This window comes from Podarcis tiliguerta, assembly GCF_965153285.1.
Source record: "Podarcis tiliguerta genome assembly, chromosome: 16".
NCBI lineage: Eukaryota > Metazoa > Chordata > Lepidosauria > Squamata > Lacertidae > Podarcis > Podarcis tiliguerta.
In genome coordinates this window covers 7647131-7659503 of record NC_139549.1, presented here as the reverse complement: position 1 = coordinate 7659503, position 12373 = coordinate 7647131, and the positions used below count along the sequence as shown (strand labels likewise).

Sequence of the window (12373 nt, the reverse complement as noted above, 5' to 3'; positions counted from 1 at the left end):
GCTAGGGATGATGGGAGTTTAGTCCCAAAACAGCTGGAGGGCCAAGTTTGGCCATGGCTGGCTAAACCACTGAGCCTCTTGGGCTTGCTATTCAGAAGGTTGGCAGTTTGAATCCCCACAAGGGGATGAGTTCCCATTGCTCTGTCCCAGCTCCTGCCAACCTAGCAGTTTGAAAGCACGCCTGTGCAAGTAGATAAATAGATACTGCTGTGGCGGAAAGGTAAATGGTATTTCTGTGCGCTCTGCTTTCTGTCTTGGTGTTCCGTTGTGCCAGAAGTGGTTTAGTCATGCTGGCCACATGACTTGGAAAGCTGTCTGTGGACAAACGCCGGCTCCCTCAGCCTGAAAGCGAGATGAGCACTGCAACCCCATAATCGCCTTTGACTGGACTTAACCATCCAGGGGTCCTTCACCTTTTACCTTTATACCAGAGCTTTCCCAAATTTTCATGTTAGTGACACACTTTTTAGACGTACATCATTTTGTGACATGGTAATTCAGTTTTACTAACAAACTGGAGGTTAAACTAACCCCTTTCCAGTCCCGGGTGGAGCGTGGGGACCATTCGTCTGACACACCTACACACTGCAGCTGACCCACTAACTTGTCAAGTCACACAGTTTGGAAAGCTCTGCCAGTGTGGTGTAGTGGTTAAGAGCGGTAGTCTCGTAATCTGGTGAACCGGGTTCGCATCTCTGCTCCTCCAGATGCAGCTGCTGGGTGACCTTGGGCTAGTCACACTTCTTTGAAGTCTCTCAGCTCCACTCACCTCACAAAGTGTTTGTTGTGGGGGAGGAAGGGAAAGGAGAATGTTAGCCGCTTTGAGACTAGTTTGGGTAGTGATAAAGTGGGATATCAAATCCAAACTCCTCCTCCTCCTCCTCCTCCTCCTCCTCCTCCTCCTCCTCCTCCTCTTCTTCTTCTTCTTCTTCATCATCCCTGTACAGTTAAGCCCAGGTGATCTGAAGGACCATAGTCTCCTATATACATGGTTCTCCCCATCCTCATTTAATCCCCACATGAACCCTGTGAGGTAGGTTAGTCTGAGAGGTAGCAGCTGGCCCAAAGACACCCAGAGAGCTTCATGGATGAGTGGGGACTAGAACCCTGGTCTTCCAGTTCCCAGCCTGATGCTCTAACCACTACACTACACTGGACCCACACTTCTCAGGTTTCCCTGCCAGGGAGCAGCTCCCATTGGTCAGACCAGAGCAACCATTGCAGCACAAATCCTGCAGCAAGACACACACGGAAGAACGACTTTGAGAAGGCAGACTGATGCTTGTGCATAAATTTTAATAATATCTTGCCGTCAGAGCCCAGAGCAATACATTGGAAGAAAAGATATATTGTAAGGGGGAAAGGGTGAACCAGATGATTCAATGTGCTATTTTGGATACATCATAAAATAAATATGGGGGAAATTAGGTTGCAAAGAAGGTTTTTTTCCAGACAGGACTCTTCAGGTGAGCGCTCACAAGGTCTGTCAGGGTGAGACACACAGATATCCATTGGCTATTGATGTTCTGAGCTGATGACTAGATGAGTGTCCATTGATGTTGATGGGACTAGATGGGCTGGGGTCCTGTGTGCCCTGGAAACATCGATTCCCAGATTTTCTGTTCTTCTCAGCTTGCCTTTTTGAAAGAGGTAGGAAAGTGTTTGCTAGAATGGAGCCGACAGCAAAGGTGGGTGGAAAACGAATGGGATCATAAATATCAGACCATGCTTCCATTCCTTCCTTCCTACCCTTCTCCTTGCGGGGACTTCTCTGGGTAGGCTGTGGCAGACATCCCTTAACAGCATGAGGGGTCCTGTTTGGGAGGGCAGCACTGCTTAGGGGGGCAGCATTGCTGAGGAGGGGGGCAGTACTGCTGAGGAGGGGGGCAGCACTGCTGAGGTGGTGGGGAGCACTGCTGAGGTGGAGGGCAGCACTTCTGGGGAGGAGGGCAGCACTGCTGAGGTGGGGGGCAGCATTTCTGAGGTGCCTTCTTGCATTGAGGAGGGGGTGGGCAGGTTTGCTTGCATTGCTGACTTTGGTAAGACATCTTCTGCTGATTTAGAGAAGCCTAGAAGACAAAGAGAGAGATCTTTAATATATAACAACAGCAACAATTTAATATTTATACCCTGCCCATCTGGCTGCGCCTTCCCAGACACTGGGCGGCCTCCAACAAAACATCAAAATACCGTAATGCATTAAACATTAAAAGCTTCCCTAAAGAGGGCCGCCTTCAGATGTCTTCTAAAGTCTGGAAGTTGTTCTTCTCTTTGAACATCTGATGGGAGGGCGTTCCACAGCGTGGGTGCCACCACCAAGAAGACCCTCTGCCTGGTTCCCTGTAACTTGACTTCTTGCAGTGAGGGAACTGCCAGAAGGCCCTTGGTGCTGCATCTAGGTGTCCGGGCAGAACGATGGGGGTGGAGACGCTCCTTCAGGTATACTGGACCGAGGCCGTTTAGGGCTGGAAAGGTCAGCACCAACACTTTGAATTGTGCTGGGAGCCAAGACCGGTGTCTTTGAAGACTGGTGTTGTGTGGTCTCGGCGGCCGCTCCCAGTCACCAGTCTAGCTGCCGCATTCTGGATTAGTTGCAGTTTCCGGGTCACCTTCAAAGGTAGCCCCACGTAGAGTGCATTGCAGTAGTCCAAGAGAGAGATAACCAGAGCATGCACCACTCTGGCGAGACAGTCCATGGGCAGGAAGGGTACCACATGGAGCTTGTAGACAGCTGCCCTGGACACAGAATTGACCTGTGCCGCCATGGACAGCTGTGAGTCCAAAATGACTCCCAGGCTGTGCACCTGGTGCCTTCAGGGGCACAGTTACCCATATATATATAACAAAAATAGTACCCCATGCATGAATTTTCAGCGGTGTGAAATTCAAAGAACCAGGGACCAGAACCACCTCATTTATTTAGGCCTCATTTGCACTGTACATTTGAAGAAGTATCACATCATTTGAGGAAAGTCATGGCTTCCACCAAAGAATGGTAGGAACTATAGTTTGTCAAGTGCTCTCACAATTTCCAGAGGTCTCTGGAAAGAGGGAGGGGTTGATAAACCACTCTGGGAATTGTAGCTCTCTGAGGGGAATAGGGAGTCTCCTCTCAGCATCATAACAACTACGTTTCCCAGCATTCTTTGGGAGGGAATCCATTACTTTCCACTCCTGCCCTAGGTCACATTCACTGTGAATGAAAACCACTATTGCTACCACTTTGAACAGTCATGGCGTAGACCTACCTTTGACCAATCATGTCCCAAACAATCAGGGATCACATATTAAATGCACCTACAAAGGAGTAAAGCAGGAATGAGGAGCCCAGGACCCCCCATACGTTGTTGGGACCCAACTCTCAACAACCCGCCAGTTGGGACCCAACTCTCAACAACCCATTGGCCAGCATTGGTCAATGGTTAGGGATGATGGAAGTTGTAGTCCAATGTCCTTGACTCAGGGATGATGGGAGATGAACTCCAGCAACATCTGAATTTCCACATGTCCCCCATCCCTGCTTCAGGGAAAACCACAGCTTTGCAAGTCATCATTTAACTTCGCCTTGTCAGATATCAATGTTGACATTTCCATTCCACCTTAAGGAACAGACAAGGGATTGTTATGTGTCACATGTCTGTTTACATTCTAGCACAGTAAGCTGAGAACTTCCGTTGTATGTATAGCTTTTGCTTTTAGCTGTTCTCTCTGAGACGACGAGAGAGAGAGACGACATGTTTCTTTGTCCTGATTTATGGTTAATAAATCTGTAGTTGTAGTATGCTTCCACAAGCCTCACACCTATTCTGTGTGTGCAGTTCGATCTGCTGATAGTGTGCCCTGGCTTTGAAGCCGGGTCGCTGATTTACGTTAGAGCAGAGGTGATGGTCTACGCAGCGGGATGGCTGGAAGGAGACGGCCTAGCTGGGGCTAGCCAGCTGGCCTCTCGGCTCTCTTCATGTCGACAATCAATGTCCCATTTGGATCATCTTTGGGAAATATGAAACCACAGTGGTAGATCACCTGACTTGCAGAAGAAAGTACTGGACTCAGTCCCCAGCATTTCCAAGTAGGGCATGGAAAATCTCCCCATCGGAAACCCTAGAGAGTCACTGTGAATCAGTGTTAACAATACCAGGCTAGATAGACCAATGGGCCAAGCCAGTATATAAGGCAACTTCCCATGTTCCATCCAACAGGAGTACCAAGACCGGACTCAGGGTGGCTAACATCAAGTATAAAAACAATGGATTAAAATACAACTTAGAAACAGGATTAAGATACAACTTAAAATGCAGCCTCATTTCAGTGGAAACCCGGATCAAAAACATCAAATTTTCACCAAGGCCAACTATCCAGACTGGTCCTAAGTGAGCCAGAAAAAAGCCAGGGAAGTTCCCAAATAGGGGTTCCATCACAGAAGGAAAAGGAAAGATGGGGAGGGAATCAAATTGGCTCCAAGCCAAAGGCCAGGCGGAACCACTCTGTCATACAGGCTCTGCGGAATGAAATCAGATCCTGCAGGGCCCTGGTCTCATGAGACAGAGCGTTCCACCAGGCCAGATCCAGTGTTGAGCCATGAAGCTTTCATGGCCCTGGCACTGAAATTTGTGGTTACCCATCCCCGTCACCGGGAATTTTGTGGGTGCTTGGGCACCCAGGGCCCCAGGGAGTTGCCACCTACACCACCCAAAGTTTTCCCTCCCAAAACCACCATCTTAAAACCAGTCTTGACAACAAAAGCAGCCTTTGGAAAAAAAAAAAACACACCCCCAAAACATAACAACCAGTGCTGCTTACCCAAGCTCAGAAACGGTCAACACTCAAGTGGTCAGGTAGCAAAGTAGAATGAGGAGCCTGCAGAGGAGATGTCTTATATATATGCCAACATTAAGTTCCTGTTTGCCTCGGAAGAATTTCACTCACCTGTCCAAAATAAATAAATAAATCAAAAATCAAAAGGGGAACACCCTCTCCAGTTGTTGGGTAGATCTTAATTTGTGATCTTAATTTGTTTGTGTGCATCAGCAGGGTAGTCACGGAGGAAGATTGCATGATCATTTGGGAAGGAGAGTCAGTTTATTTATTTATTTTCTTCCCCAGCAGAAACTCCACCTAATTGTTAATTGGATGATGATAATACCTTTGGCCACTATTGGCTGCATCATCCTCTGAGCACTGCTTTCTGAGAAAGAGGAAAGCATTTCCTCAATCCATTATGCATCATAAATGATGGGTGAGCTTTCATGTTAGAAACATCAATTGTCTCGCTGTTTACGGGAACTCGCTGCGTAATTTCCGCTGAACTTTAGTCCTCTTCCTCCAGCCCCAACGCCCAGAGATCCCATAACTTTATTTAATTGGGGGGGGGGGGCTGTAGATTAAAAAAAAAAAAAAGCGCGGATTGTACTAAACCTTTCCTGTCCTCAGCCCTCATCTGCACTGTGCATTTAAAGCGGTATTTGTTGTTGTTGTTTAGTCATTTAGTCGTGTCTGACTCTTCGTGACCCCCTGGACCAGAGCATGCCAGGCACTCCTGTCTTCCACTGCCTCCCGCAGTTTGGTCAAACTCATGTCAGTAGCTTCAAGAACACTGTCCCACCATCTCATCCTCTGTCGTTCCCTTCTCCTTGTGCCCTCCATCTTTCCCAACATCAGGGTCTTTTCCAATGAGTCTTCTCTTCTCATGAGGTGGCCAAAGTCTTGGAGCCTCAGCTTCAGGATCTGTCCTTCCAGTGAGCACTCAGGGCTGATTTCCTTCAGAATGGATCGGTTTGATCTTCTGGCAGTCCATGGGACTCTCAAGAGTCTCCTCCAGCACCATAATACAAAAGCATCAATTCTTTGGCGATCAGCCTTCTTTATGGTCCAGCTCTCACTTCCATACATCACTACTTGGAAAACCAAGTAGGAAAACCAAGTACGGACCTTTGTTGGCAAGGTGATGTCTCTGCTTTTTAAGATGCTGTCTAGGTTTGTCATTGCTTTTCTCCCAAGAAGCAGGCGTCTTTTAATTTCGTGGCTGCTGTCACCATCTGCAGTGATCATGGAGCCCAAGAAAGTAAAATCTCTCACTGCCTCCATTTCTTCCCCTTCTATTTGCCAGGAGGTGATGGGATCAGTGGCCATGATCTTCAGTTTTTTTATGTTGAGCTTCAGACCATATTTTGTGCTCTCCTCTTTCACCCTCATTAAAAGGGTGGCGCTGTGGGTAAAACCTCAGCGCCTAGGACTTGCCGATCGTCAGGTTGGCGGTTCGAATCCCCACGGCGGGGTGCGCTCCCGTTGTTCGGTCCCAGCGCCTGCCAACCTAGCAGTTCGAAAGCACCCCCGGGTGCAAGTAGATAAATAGGGACCGCTTACTAGCGGGAAGGTAAACGGCATTTCCGTGTGCTGTGCTGGCTCGCCAGATGCAGCTTGTCACGCTGGCCACGTGACCCGGAAGTGTCTTCGGACAGCGCTGGCCCCCGGCCTCTTAAGCGAGATGGGCGCGCAACCCCAGAGTCGGACACGACTGGCCCGTACGGGCAGGGGTACCTTTACCTTTATGGAGTTATCCAGCCCTTGAGCAATCCAAATGCAGCTCTGTATAGGGAAGTTTTTTTTAAAAAAATGTTTAACGTTTTATCATGTTTTTATATATGTTGGAATGGCTGGGGCAAAACAATGATAATACTAATAATGGAATAGGACATCCGTCCCTATTTTCACCGGAGAATTGTTGGAGGGTATGAGACTTCCGCCCAACCATCGATTTCCGGCCACCTTTCCAAACATATTTGGCTTGGTTACCTTGTTAAACTTGGCTTACTGACGCTGCTTTTGAAACTCTTCAATTTGTTCTATTTTAATAGATATAACCTGTTTAGCCATGTGGCTGTTGTTTTGAGTTGTCTTCCTGGTATGTTGGCGAAGTTCCTTTCTGCATTACGGGATCACATTGGGAACAGTCAGTAATTTATTACTTTTTTTTACAGAAATATATAATAGGAATTAATTAAGGACATTTGGCTCCGACAGGATATTAATTACTTAATTAAGGACATAAAGCTCTGACTGTGGGAGATTGCAGGAAATGGGGTGAAGCACATGAAAGTTTCATCACCTTTGGCAACGCTCCCTTCCTCGTGATTCTCACAGTTTCTTTCACGTCCTCACCAGCCTTGATCCGTCCTTCAAAAAATGGCTTCCGGGTGAAGTTTTCAAGAAGTGGATAAAATGTCTGGGAAAACACAGGAATATGGCAGCCCACATTGGAAGTGTTGATTTTGAAAAAGAAGAAGAAAAAAGCTCAATTTTTGTGTCCGGATTTTCAGTTTTTGAAATATGGCAACCCAGACATGGCATCTGCTGGAGGGGGAGAGATGGAATGGAGTGGGATGTCTGTGGGCATGGCTGGCTGGCATCCTGAAGAGGAAGACGAAATACTGCAACAATACTGCAACACTTGTGACAAGTGTTGCTGGTTCATAGTAATCACCACCCCACTTGGCACGGTGATGTCACCGTTTGTAAACCAAGTCCCAGACAGTTCTTGAATGCATCTTCCTTCATGACCACTCCAAAGCCCATGATGCAGTGTGGCCTGACAGGCGAAATATTCACTCACAGGAAATACACTTCGCTATATGTGGTGTTTGTTTATAAAGTCCTCACAAAAACTCATCGTTAGTTTAGGGAATGCTTATTTTTGTAGGAATGTGTATTTTTATAGGCAATTATATCTCATAGGGATTGTGATGACTCAGGTTGTTTTGCTGCCATAGAAAAATCTCTCAATTTCTTTTTCTCTCAGTTTCTTGTTTTACCAATACAGTGGTACCTCTGGTTGAGTACTTAATTCGTTCCAGAGGTCCGTACTTAACCTGAAACTGTTCTTAACTTGAAGTACCGCTTTAGCTAATGGCGCCTCCTGCTGCCGCTGCACTGCCGGAGCACGATTTCTGTTCTCATCCTGAAGCAAAGTTCTTAACCTGAAGCACTATTTCTGGGTTAGCGGAGTCTGTAACCTGAAGCGTATGTAACCCGAAGTACCACTGTATTAAGTTTAGTTCTCCCCATTTTTCACATTATCTTGTGATGATTTCCCCCCTCTAAATCAGGCATTCTCAACCTCGGCCCTCCAGGTGTTTTTTGGCCTACAACTCCCATGATCCCTAGCTAGCAGGACCAGTGGTCAGGGATGCTGGGAATTGTAGTCTCAAAACATCTGGAGGGCCGAGGTTGAGGAAGCCTGCTCTAAATCCTCATGAAAATTAATCCTGCACAATTTCTAAAAGCCATTTACCCTAATTTACTGCATTTTTGCTTGTTGTTTTCACTAAAATATGCTCTTTTATGTACAATGGCTGGTATCTAAGTCAGACACAAAGTAAACCCATTTACATTAATGGATCCGAATCAGTCATGTTTAGTTACCTTCAGTGGGTCTACTCTGAGTTAGGGGTACCATTGGATCCAACCCAATAATAATAGTACTAAGTGCACTGCATCATCTAGGAATCGTGATCAGGATATTCCCAACCCCTATGGGTCGTAGCCAACTAATTTCTACTCAGAGTAAACCCACTGAAATGAATGAACCTAAGTTAAGCCACATTCACTTCATGTTCATTATGACACCACTTTAGATAACCATGGCTTCCCCACAAAGAATCCTGGGAACTATAGTTTCTCAAGAGTGAAGATAGTTGTTTTCTGCTGCTCCAGAGAAGCGGACACGGAGCAATGGATCCAAACTACAAGAAAGAAGATTCCACCTAAACATTAGGAAGAACTTCCTGACAGTAAGAGCTGTTCGACAGTGGAATTTGCTGCCAAGGAGTGTGGTGGAGTCTCCTTCTTTGGAGGTCTTTAAGCAGAGGCTTGACAACCATATGTCAGGAGTGCTCTGATGGTGTTTCCTGCTTGGACTCGATGGCCTCTGGGAATTGTAGCTCTTGTAAGGGGACTATGAACTTCATAACAATTCTCACCACCCTTAACAAACTACAGCTCTCAGAATTCTTTATCTGCTTAAAGTGGTATCATAGTGCTTTAAATGTATAGCATGACAGTTGCCTGAGGCAAAAATATTCAGGGAAAGTTTTAGCAGTGGTTGCTACCCATGGCAATATGGGAAAGATTAAATATCTGTTGTTTGGTTCGGACAGGTCTGTAGAGCATCATGCAGATAAATTTGATGTGGAGGCTGCTCAGCTTTGACCAGATCATGAAGCCTCCCTTGATATTTGAGATTCTGTTTTTTATGCATGTTCTATTTACTGTAGCCAAGTTCTTATATATTTTTATGTATAATTCTTAAGTAAATTTTACGTTCTTACTATTCTGCTTGGCTGCAGCCTGCTTTTGGTTGCCTTATTAATGAAGTCGAAATAAACATTTGATTAAAATGCAAACTGCATTTCTTCTCCATTGCCAGTTATGCAGCTATTTTTTTTTTTTTGGGGGGGGGGCGTTTTGTCAACTGGTTAGGTGATTTCCTGCGTTGAGCAAGCAACATGAGGCAGAAGACAGATGGTGACAATGCTTCTTCCTTTCCAATGAATATCTAGGTGGGGTTCTCGTTGACACAATGCATGGACCCAGAAATGAACTCTTCTTCCCCAAAAGATAATGATACCTTGGAACATGACTGTTCTGATGCTGCTGCTGCATAGACATGTCGAGATTGCAAAAGCATCCTTTACTCAGCCAGGTGAAACTTCTCCCCCCCCCCCACTTTTCCTTACTCAATCAAACCAACGTATGAAGTGAGTGTATAAAAAGTCCCTCACTTCCTAGGACTCTCCACTAAACTTTGCTTCTCCTGCTTGATTGAGCCTTGACTGAACGTCACATCAGGTAAGTAGAATTAGTTAGCTTTTTTTTGGGGGGGGGGGTTGGGAAGTTGCATGTTCCCGACGAAGCTAGATTTCAGAACATAGCAGTCTTCTCCAGTTTGGTGACTTCAAGATGTTGTTTGACTCCAGCTCCCAGCATCCCCAGCAGCCAGCATGGTGAAGGGAAATGGGAGTTGGAGTCCTGCCGTTGCATTAGAAGAATAAAGTGTTGCGATGGAGGTAACTTAGGTGGAGGAAAAGCATCAGTTTATTTCAGGGAGAGGGAAGCTGTGATCCTCCTGATGTGGCTGCACCCCAATTCCCATCATTCCCAATGGCCAATGGCCAGGGTTGATGAGAGATGGGGCCCAGCAACATCTTGAGGGACAGGTTCCCCAGCCCTGTCTTAGACACTTGGCCCAGCCAATCAGGGATCCCATGTAAAATACACTTGTGGAGGTGTAAAGGAGGTGTTGTTGGGCTACAGCTCCCATCAGCCACAACCAGCATGGGCAATGGCCAGGGATGATGGGGTTTGTCTAGGTGGCAGCAAGTTGGGGTGGTCTAGGATGTATCTTCAGGAGAAAGCAGAGGTGACTGGAAAGTTTACTCAGAATTAAGCCCCACCAAACTCAGTGGGATATTACCTAGCTAATGTACCTAGGTTAGCAGCCTCAGACATGCCTAATGCCATTGTTCATAATTATAATTATTATTTACTAATGTTCTCCACCGAGGAGGCAGATCATGGGAAAACCATTCACATAGTGTATCTTGACTTCACTGAAGGATTTGTCAATGATATGCTTGTTGACAAGTAGGGAATGCATGGGCTGGGTGATGCTACTGTAAGGTGGATGGAAAGTTGGTTGAGCAACCCAATCCACAATCATTGTGGAATGCCCTTGTCTCTGATGAAGCTTCACCCAACAGTTGCTTCAGATGCTTATAAGGCCATCTCTTTTTGCTCTGCACCAAAGGATTGGATGCTGCCATTACTGAATTCTTGTTTTCAATCTGTATTTTCTTTTTTAAAAATACTGCCCCCATCTGTTCTAGGCATCTGAAATTGTTAGGGGACCCCAGCACAGAGCTACAGTCCCCAGAGTTCCCTGGGATTGTTGGTTAAATTGCTCTGGGATTTGTAGCTCTGAAAGGGGAATAGTGTTCTCCTTACAACTCTCAGCACCCTTCACAAGCTACAGTTCCCAGGATTCTTTGGGAGAAGACATGACTCTCCAGCAGGTTCTCCACCCCTGATTTAAAGTTGACACCTATCAAGACATGCCCACTTATTCCATTAATTGTTTATTTCTCCCTTCTATTTTGCTAATCTTCTGAAGCATCAGTGCGATCAGTAATGGCAAATCGTGTTCTTTTTCTTCCTCCTCCAAGTTTCTCCAGCAATCCAAGATGTCACAGCAGCAGCAACAGTGCAAGCAGCCTTGCCAGGTTCCTCCTCAGTGTTGTCCTCCTCAGCAGGACTGTCTCCCTCCACAACAAAAGTGTCCTCCTCAGAAGGACTGTCTCCCTCCACAGCAAAAGTGTCCTCCTCAGCAGGATTGCGTACCTCCACAGCAAAAGTGTCCTCCTCAACAGACCCAGGATCCAAAGTGCTGCTAAGAAACCCCTGAAATAAACAGCCAAAGCAAAAACCCACGAGAGAAGGAGGGCTGGAGATGGATGCAGGAAGTAACACCCAGGTGTCAGCTTCATTGACTTCCATCTTGCTGTGAACTCCGTTGTAACATCATGTTATTTCTACCCTAACCTAAGCCCATTAATTTCAGTGGCCAATGTTTACCCCACTCCGAAAAGGCCTGCTGGACACGGCTAACTTAGAGTCCATTACTTGCAATGGGTCTCCTCTGAGTAGTTGGCTACAATCCAGTGGGTTTGCTCTGAGTGTGACTTAGCTGCATATGACCCTTCATATCTGCTCTTAAAACAGATATACACAACCTGGAGGGGAAATGGTGGACAGGATCTACTTTGTTATCAGCCAATCCAGTTCTGTGGACATCATCCGATGGTTCGCCCATCCTTCTCAATCCATCACTGGATGGCTTAACTCTTCAGCAGTATAGTTGTTGAACATCTGTATGCACATTGTCTTTGATAGTCTGGCTGGTAGACAGCCACACAGCTGAAATATAGGATGTGTCCTGTATTCCATGCTATTTGCAATCGCTGTTCCTCCAATAGCCTTCTTGCTCCCCTGGTGTACTGCTCTGGCTCCCAGTTCTGTACCTGAATGTATTATTAAAAGGTGCACGTTGTAATGAATCAGCCTTTCAGTGCTTTATTTATCACTTGGTCATTTGTTTGCATAGCAGGAACACAGGAAGCTGCCTTTAACCATTGCTCCATCCAGCTCAATATTTTCCATGATAAATGGCAGCAGCTTCCCAGAACCTGGGACCTTTTGCATGCAAAGCAGATGTTCTGCCAGTGACCTGTGGCCCTTCCCTTAAACATAGAATAAGAATCTACTGTAGTCCTCATGGTTCTGAACAAAGGGTTCATTCAAATAGGGGCAGAGTACATTGCCT

General features: G+C 46.3%; 1 long non-coding RNA gene across 1 annotated transcript; it reads left to right on the top strand.

Annotated features, from left to right (window-relative positions):
* Positions 1-9353: 9353 nt before the first annotated feature.
* On the top strand, positions 9354-12107 carry LOC310665933. The gene is made up of 2 exons (XR_014505724.1): positions 9354-9843; positions 11217-12107. It is a non-coding gene; the product is annotated as an uncharacterized lncRNA (long non-coding RNA).
* Positions 12108-12373: the final 266 nt, after the last annotated feature.